Genomic DNA, 9,752 nt, shown 5'->3' with positions numbered 1-9,752 from the left:
GAACCTCCGCCAAGCCCCAGCTCTCTCGTTCGACCCAAGCCCGGGGCAGCGGTCCGGCCTGACACAGCCTCATTCGCGGTCCCCAGTCTGAGTGTGCCTGGGGCGGGGGGGACGCGGCCGCGGGGGCTTGCTCTGCGCCACCCCCATGGAGTGCGGCGCGAGGTCCAGTGTTTCCTCCCGCTGCGGGGCGGCGCGTGCCCAGTGGAAGGGGCGGTTCCCGCACCACAGAAGGAGGGGGAGCCAGGCAGCGCGGACTTTCCCTTTTGCCTACTTCCCAGTCTCGGGCAGGCGGGCTCGGAGGTAGCGAGAAAGCGCAGCCTGGCTGCGGCTCGGGGTAGTCCCAGGTACGTAGTGCGCGCCCCGCTCGGGTGGTCTCTCTGCGCCCCTTCCTGGGGTCGGGTCGGGTGGGTCGGAGGGGGGAGCTGCAGTCCGGTCACGGGCTCCGGGGACCCGGGGCTCTCGCGCGGCTGCACCTGGGCCCCTCGCTCCTGTCCGGGAGGGGACGGCGGGGAGCGCGCCAGGCCCCCGGGACACAGGTGCTTCTTTGGGCGTACTAGCGCGGGAATGTGGACGCCAGCGAAGCCGGCTCCGGACGGCCCTCGGGAGAAGCAAGGGCCACACGGAAAGGGAGTTCGCGGGTCCTGGGGATCCCATGGTGGGACCCCGCGCGCAGTGCCAATGGGATGTGGCTGGGCCGAGAGCCCTTCCAGTCTTGCTGGTCGCCGCGAGAAGTTTCCGCTGGGGCTCCGGGCCGCCGGCTGCCACTTCACTCGGGAGGGAGGCCCAGGTGGGCGGTGGCCCCGGCCCGCCCGGCCCTCCCGCTTTGCTCAATCCGGGTAGGGTCACTTTCCCCGCCTCCTGGGCCCTCTTGGCTCGGAGCGTGGGTGACTAGGATTGGGTAAAGGCTTTAAGGAGCCAGCGAAGTTAAATGCTAGCGTCTCGTAGGGCTGTGTTCCCGCTCGCTGGTTACTGCTAGGACGAAGCTTGGGTTTCGGTCACTGTGGCCCAGAGGTGGGAAAGGTTGCGAGCTCTGGATCTGTCCAGGACCCTGGCTCCCTAACCCGAAGTCTGGTCTCTGCTCCCTGGCAGGTTTCACCCCACCTCTGCGTTCCTTCATTCTTAGGATATGTGAGTTAGGTCCCTGAATAGAAAACAACTTACAATGTTTAAACAAAGTCGAGTTCTTCAAGTGCTTTGAAGTACCCTTTACAGCTTCTTCAATTTCCATAAATAAGAACTTGTGTTTAGAACTTAAATGCAAGCCATGAAAGGCTTTTATCCTGTTTGAAAGAGAGAGAAAAAGAGAGAAAGAGGTGATTGGAGGTGATGGAGGAGGGGAAAGAGGAGAGTAATTGTTCTGGGTGTAAACAAGTCAGTCTGCTGAGATGATTTTAATCTATTGACACTGTTATTAAGATTTTTACCAAAGAGTAACCGGTAGATAGGGTGGCCTGGCTTGAAGGGACAGGCAGAAACAAACAAACAAATCCACAGAAACAAACAACAAAAGCAAGAGCAGAAACTATTGGAAAATGACTTATTCACCAACATTTTAAAGTTTCTTCCTGTTCTAAGCAAAAAACATTTGCATCTTTAAGTTCTTTATTATGTACTCATTTTACAAAAACTGCCAGAAGTTGACAGCATGTTTTGGGAGTTTGTAAGCTATCAGTTAATTTTTTTTTTTTGTACAGTTGTATTGAAACTAACAGGAGAAAAAAAATTTAATGGAATACCCCCAAATTTAAAAGAAGGCAAGAAAAGAGAGACAATAGAACATCAAACAAATGGGACAAGAATAAAGTACATAGTTGTCATAGTCTCTTTTGTGCTGCTGTAACAAATACCTGAGACTGGGTAATTTACAAAGAACAGAAATTTATCGACTCATTGTTCTGGAGCCTGTGAAGTCCAAGATTGAAGGGCTGCATCTGGTGAGGGTCCTCTGGCTACATTCTGACATGATGGAAGGCATCCCATGGTGAGAGAGAGCAAGAGAGGACAGAACTTATTTTTATAACAGACTCATTCTCACAATAACCTGCTCCATTGGTAATAACATTTATCCATGTATGAGGGTAGAGCCTTCATGACCCAATCACCTCTTAATCCCACCTCTCAACACTTACTTGTATTGAAGATGTCATTTCCAATTCATGAGCTTTGGGGCACACATTCAAACCATAGCAACAGTTCAATTACTTTAAAGCCCACAATATCAGTAATTATATCAAATGCAACTTAATACATCACTAATTAAATGAGAAAAACTAAATTTTTTATGATAATCAGACTAATTTTGTCAGACTAGACTTCAAAAGAATCCAACAATCAATCATATACTGTTTACAAGAGACACATTTATGGATATTAAAGGGAATACAGTGAACAAATGTAACCATTTATCAAAAGAAAGCTGTTGTGGCAATATTACTATTAGACAAAATAAGGCAAAAAAATCATAACTGTAGATAAACATTTCACTAGGTTAAAGGTTTCACTGAGAAGAGAGAAAAATTCTGAATTTCTAAGTACCCGTAACACAACATTGAGAAACTAGAAAATAGAAAAAGAATAGAGCCAAATTGACAGAACTAGAAAAATATAGAAAAATAGAAAATTCATAGAAATATCCACAATCATAGTGGGAGATTTTATCATACGCCTCTCAGTAGTGATAGAAAAAACAGACAAAAGATCAGTAAGGATAAAGACAATGTGCACACCACAGTGTAGTTGACATAATGAACCTATACTGTTTCCAACAGCTGCTGAAATCACAGAACATACTTAAAATCCGACCATATACTGGCCGGGCGCTGTTGCTCCTGTCTGTAATTCCAGCACTATGGGAGGCTGAGAGGGGCAGATCATGAGGTCAAGAGATCAAGACCACCCTTGCCAACATGGTGAAACCCCATCTCTACTAAAAATGCAAAAAGAAAAAATCTGACCATATACTGGCTCATAAACTGCAATACATCTTAAAGAATTTAAATCATACAGAATATGTCTTCTGACCATAAGGCAATTAAAGTAGAAAGGAACAGAAAAACTTATAGAAAATTCCCATATATTTGGAAATTAATGAATACACTTTTAAATAACCCATGGGTCAAAAAATAATCAGAAGGAAATCAGAAAATATTTTTAATGAATTATGGAAAAAATTACATATAAAAACTTGTTAGATGCACCTAAACTGCTTAAAGTAAGATTTATAACCTTAAGTGCATATATTAGAGATGAAGAGTGACTAAAAATGAATGAGCAAGCAGACACCTCAAAAATTAGAGAAGGAATAGTAAAATAAATCCAGAGAAAGCAGAACAGGGGAAATAATAATTTAGGAATAGAAATTAATGAACTAGAAAATAGAGGATCTATCACGTTGGAAGTTGGTTTTTTGAAAATGCAAATAAAATGACAAACCTCTGGCAAGACATTAAAAGAAAGCAGGTATAAAGAACTCATCTAAGGAATAAAACTGAGGACCTCTCTTGTTAATTGACATAAGCAAGAGACCATTATCCTGAGACTGTCCCTATACTTTGAGTTCTTAAAAAATAAACTGCAACTTAACTTAGTATAATACATTAACAAACTGAAACCTTAATTAGGAGTCTTTTTTTGTAATTAATAGCCAATTTTCCACCAATCGTAAATAGCCAACCTTTAGCCAATCACAGGCAGCCAACTGATCAGACTATGCCCAAACAGGGCAAATGCCTATTACACCATGCCCAAATAAGGCGGACTCCTAGCTGAAGCCAATCAGGTGATTACTGTGCTCTTGTGTTTGGCCTATAAAAGCTCACTGCTCACACTGCTTGGTGGAACTCTCTGAAACTTTTGTGAGTCTGAGTGCTGCCTGATTCATCAATCATTTTTTGCTAAAATAAACTCTGTCAAATTTAATTTGTCTGAAGTTTCTCTTTTAACAGTTTTTGGTGTTACAAGTAGGATCCAAAGGAGACCTGTAGTGACCTTAGGAGCTCTTAGTGACCAAGTGAAGGCACGTGCAGGGCTCATTGTGCTCATTGCTCTTTCACTGCAACTGGTAGTTGTGGGTAAGTTCCTGCTCAGACTTGAGCGCCATACATTTGCATTTTCAGCTCTCTGACTTTATTTGAGGAATTTTTTGACTGGATTGGCTCCAGGATTGGATTGGATTCAATGACGAAACTGAAACTGGATTGGTGCACTAGGAGGCCTCCAGTAGATAATGTTACTAGAAGAGAGGGAATCACGGGCTTATCTGGATTTAAGGAGTGTACAACTCCTCCGTCTGCAACTCCAGTTGATTTCATTTATAAGAATTATGGATGAAGAACCTGTGCTTTTCTAGAGAAATGTGTGAGCCTTATTAAAGATAACTTAGAATTACAGTGGACAAAGAAGAAAAGCCCCTTAAGGCAAACAGGCACATATTTTGAAACAGGCATACAATGCATACTAATAACATCATGGTAAAAGGGGTATCCATTACCTCAAGCATTTATCCTTTCTTAGTGTTATAAACAATCCAATTAAACTCTTAATTATAAAATATACAATAAATTATTGCTGACTGTGGTCACCCTGTTTTGTTCTCAAATAATAAATCTTATACACTCTATCTAACTGTATTTGTGTACCCATTAACCATTCCAATCCCCCTGGACCTACAACTACACTTCCCAGTCTCTGGTAACCATCAATCTACTCTCTCACTCCATGAGTTCAGTTGTCTTAATTTGTAAGTGAAAACATGGGATGTTTGTCTTTCTGGTCCTGCCGTATTTCACTTAACATAAAGTCCTCCAGTTCCATCCATGTCATATGACAGCATCTCATTCTTTCTTATGACTGAATAGTACCCCATTGTATATGTATACCACATTTTCTTTATCTGTTCATCTGTAGATGGACATTTGGGTACTTTCTAAATCTTGGCTACTGTGAATAGTGCAGCACTAAACATGGGAGTGCAGATACCTCATTGATAGGTTGATTTCTTTTCTTTCGGGTATATACCTACCAGTGGGATTATTGGATCATATGGTAGCTCTGTTATTAGTTCTTTGAGGAACCTTCAAATTGTTCTCCATAGTGGTTGTACTAATTTACATTCCCACCAACAGTGTACAAGGGTACCCTTTTATCCATATCCTCGCAGCATTTTTATTGCCCATCTTTTGGATAAAAGCCATTTTAACTGGGGTGAAATGATATCTCACTGTAGTTTTGATTAGCATTTCTCTGATGATCATTGATGTTGAGCACATTTTCATATATCTGTTTGCCATTTGTATGCCTTCTTTTTTTTTTTTTTTGAGACGGAGTTTCGCTCTTGTTACCCAGGCTGGAGTGCAATGGCGCGATCTCGGCTCACCGCAACCTCCGCCTCCTGGGTTCAGGCAATTCTCCTGCCTCAGACTCCTGAGTAGTTGGGATTACAGGCACGTGCCACCATGCCCAGCTAATTTTTTGTATTTTTAGTAGAGACAGGGTTTCATCATGGTGACCAGGATGGTCTCGATCTGTTGACCTTGTTATCCACCCGCCTCGGCCTCCCAAAGTGCTGGAATTACAGGCTTGAGCCACCGCGCCTGGCCTTTTATGCCTTCTTTTGAGAAATGTCTATTTAGATCTTTTGCCCATTTAAAAAGATGGATTATTAGATTTTTTCCTATTGAGTTATTTGAGCTCCTTAAATATTCTGGTTATTAATCCCTTTTCAGTGAACAGTCTGTGTATATTTTCTCTCCCATTCTGTGTATTGTCTCTGCGCTTTGTTGATTATTTGATTTACTATGCAGAAACTTTTTAACTTGATGTGATCCCCTTTGTTAATTTTTGCTTCGGTTGGCTTGCTTGTAGGGTATGACTTAAGAAATCTTTGCCCAAAGGGCTGGGTGTGGTGGCTCACGCCTCTAATCCCAGCACTTTGGGAGGCTGAATCACGAGGTTAAGAGATCGAGACCATCCTGGTCAACAAGGTGAAACCCCGTCTTTACTAAAAATACAAAAATTAGCTGGGCATGGTAGCGTCACCTGTAGTGCCAGCTACTCTGGAGGCTGAGGCAGGAGAATTGCCTGAATTCAGGAGGCGGAGGTTGCGGTAAGCTGAGATCACGCCATTGCACTCCAGCCTGGGTAACACTCCAGATGGGTAACAAGAGCGAAACTGCATCTCAAAAAAAAAAAAAATCTTTACCCAGACCAATGTCCTGGAGAGTTTTCCCAGTGTTTTCTTTTAATAGTTTCATACTTTGAGGTCTTAAAGTCTTTAATCTATTTTGAATTTATTTTTTTATATGGCAAGATACAGGGGTCTAGTTTCTTCTGCATATGGATATCTATTTTACTCAGCACCATTTATTAAAGAGACTGTACTTTCTGCAATGTATGTTCTTGACACATTTATTGAAAATGAATTCACTGTAGATGTATGGATTTGTTTCTGGGTTCTCTATTCTGTTCCATTGTTCTGTGTGTCTGTTTTTATGCCAGTACCATGCTGTTTTGTTACTGTAGCTCAGTAGTATAATTTGAAGTCAGATGATGTGATTCCTCCAGTTTTGTTCTTTTTGCTCAGAATAGCTCTGGCTATTCTGGGTCTTTTCTGGTTTCATGTACATTTTAGGATTATATTTTATTAACATATTTCGGTGAAGACTATGAACAAAAGACCATTGGTATTTTGATAGGGACTGCATTAAATCTATAGATTGCTTTGGGTAGTAGGGAGATTTGAACAACATTGATTTTTTCAAGCCATGAACATGGAATATCTTTCCATTTTTTTGTGTCCTCTTCAATTTCTTACATCTGCGTTTGTAGTTTTCGTTGTAGAGATCTTTTACTCCTTTGGTTGAGTTTATTCCTAGGTATTTTATTTGTAGCTAATGTAAATGAGATTACTATCTTGATTTCTTTTTCAGATTGTTCACTGTTGGCATATAGAAATACTACTGATTTTTGTATGTTGATTTTGTATACTACGATTTTACTGAATTTGTTTATCAGTTCTAATTGCTGTTTGGTGGAGTCTATGATTTTCCAAATATACAATCATATCATCTGCAAAAAAGAATAATTTGACTTCTTCCTTTGCAATTTGGATACTCTTTATTTCTTTCTCTTGTCTGATAGCTCTAGCTAGGACTTTCAGTATTATGTTGAATAACAGTGGTGAAGGTGGGGATCCTTTTCATGTCCAGATCTCAGAGGAAAGGCTTTCAGTTTTTACCTGTTCAGTATGATACTAGCTGTGAGTCTATCATATATGGCTTTATTATGTTGGGGTATGTTCCTTTTATACACAGTATTTTGCGCTTTTTGTCATGAAGTGATGTTGAATTTTATCAAGTGCTTTTTCATTGTCAGTTGAAAGGATCATATGGTTTTTAATCTTTCATTCTGTTGATCTGATGTATCACATTGATTTATTTGCATATGTTTAACCATCCTTGCGTCCTTGCTTTTTATTTTTTGTGTATTGTAAGTTTTTTTATTCATAGTTACCTTGAGGTTTGCAAATAATATAACCCATTATTTTATTTTTATTTTTATTTTTACTGCATTTTAGGTTTTGGGGTACATGTGAAGAACATGCAAGATTGTTGCATAGGTACACACGTGGCAGTGTGATTTGCTGCCTTCCTCCCCATCACCTATATCTGGCATTTCTCCCCATGCTGTCTCTCCCCAACTCCCCACCCCCGTTGTCCCTTCCCTATTTCCCCCCAACAGACCCCAGTGTGTAGTGCTCCCTTCCCTGTGTCCATGTGTTCTCATTGTTCAACACCCGCCTATGAGTGAGAATATGCGGTGTTTGATTTTCTGCTCTTGTGTCAGTTTGCTGAGAATGATAGTTTCCAGGTTCATCCATGTACCTACAAAGGACATGAACTCATCGTTTTTGATGGCTGCATAATATTCCATGGTGTATATATGCCATGTTTTCCTTGTCCAGTCTATCATCGATGATAACCCATTATTTTAAACTGATGACAACTTAACACTGATTACATAAACAAGCAAACAAATAACAGAGAACACTAATAAAAATTCTATAATTTAATCCCCCCTTTTAAACTTTGTGTTATTACTGTTTATATCGTATTGTACAGTCTGTGTCTTAAGTCGTTTAAGTTGTTATTTTTGATAGATTCATCTTTTAGTCTTTTTCCTCATTATATGAGTAGTTTACATACCACAATTACAGTGTTGTAATATTCTGTTTTGCTGTGTACTTATTATTACCAGTGAGTTTTGTACCTTCTGGTGATTTCTTATTACTCATTAACATCCTTTTCTTTCAGACTGAAGACCTCTCTAGCATTTCTTATAGGACAGGACTAGTGTTGATGAAATCTTTGTTTTTGTTTGTCTGGGAAAGTTTTTATTTCTCCTTCATGTTTGAAGGATATTTTTGCTGCATAAACTATTTTAGGATGAAGGTAATTTTCCTTGGGCACCTTAAATGTGTCATGCTATTTCTCCTGGCATGTAAGGTTTCCATTGAGAAGTCTTCACTAGATGTACTGGAGTGCCTTTGGATATTATCTGTTTCTTCTCTTGCTGCTTTTTAAGATCGTTTTGTTTTTTTAGACAGAGTCTCGCTGTCACCAGGCTGGACTGCAAGTGGCGTGGTCTTAGCTCACTGCAGCCTCCACCTCTTGGGTTCAAATGATTGTCCTGCCTTAGCCTCTAGAGATGCTGGGATTATAGGTGCCTGCCATCATGCCCTGCGGATTTTTATATTTTTAGTAGAGACAGGATTTCACCATGTTGGCCAGGCTGGTCTTGAACTTCTGACCTTGTGATCTACCTGCCTTGGGCTCCCAAGGTGTTGGGATTACAGTTGTGAGCCACCGTGCTCGGCCAGGATCCTTTCTTTATCTTTGATCTTTGGGTGTTTCATTATTAAATGTCTTGAGGTAGTCTTTTTTTAGTTAAAACAACCTGGTGTTCTATAACTTTCTTGTATGTGAATATTGATATCTTTCTCTAAGTTCGGGAATCTCTCTGTTATTATCCCTTTGAATAAACTTTCTACCTCAATCTCTCTCTACCTCCTCCCAAGCCCAATAACTTAGATTTGGCCTTTGGAGGCTATTTTCTAGATCTTGTAGACATGCTTCATTGTTTTGTATTCTTTTTCTTTTGTCCCCTCTGACTTTGTATTTTCAAATAGCCTGTCTTCTCACTTCTGCTTGATTAGTTCACTGTTAAGAGACTCTGATGCATTCTTCAGTATGTCACTTTCATTTTTCAGCTCCAAAATTTCTGCTTGATTCCTTTTAATTATTTCTGTGTCCCTGTTAAATATATCTGATAGGACTTTAAATGTTTTCTCTGTGTTATCTTGAAAACAGTTATTCTGAATTCTCTGCCTGAAAGGTCATGTATCTCTGTCTATACAGGATTGGTCACTGATGCATTATTTAGTTTGTTCGGTGAAGTCTTGTGTTCCTAGATGGTCCTGATGATTGTTGATGTTTGTTGGTGTCTGGAAATTGAATGGTTTTTATTGTAGTCTTCAGAGTCTGGGCTTGTTTGTACCCATCCTTCTTGGGAAGGCTTTCCAGGTATTCAAAAGGACTTAGGTATTGTGACCTAAGCTTTTGGCCACCACAGCCATATCTGCTTTAGGGGGTACCCTGAGCCAAGTAGCACTGTGATCCTTATAGACTCACGGAGATATCACCTTGGTGGTTTTATGTAAGATCTGGGAGAATTCCCTGGGATTACCAGGTAGAGAT

At 40.7% G+C, this 9,752-nt stretch overlaps 1 protein-coding gene across 1 annotated transcript in view; it reads left to right on the top strand.

Annotated features, from left to right (window-relative positions):
- The first annotated feature begins 276 nt into the window (after window positions 1-276).
- The window catches only part of TLR2 (toll like receptor 2), a 30,990-nt gene continuing 21,514 nt past the window's right edge, over window positions 277-9,752 (top strand). Inside the window, exon 1 of the mRNA XM_035292836.3 lies at window positions 277-344. The gene's annotated coding sequence lies outside the window, so the exon portion shown is untranslated. The remainder of the gene's footprint in view (window positions 345-9,752) is intronic.

This window comes from Callithrix jacchus, chromosome 3 (genome assembly GCF_049354715.1).
Source record: "Callithrix jacchus isolate 240 chromosome 3, calJac240_pri, whole genome shotgun sequence".
Classification (NCBI taxonomy): Eukaryota; Metazoa; Chordata; class Mammalia; order Primates; family Cebidae; genus Callithrix; species Callithrix jacchus.
This window is presented reverse-complemented; position numbering and strand designations above follow the sequence as displayed.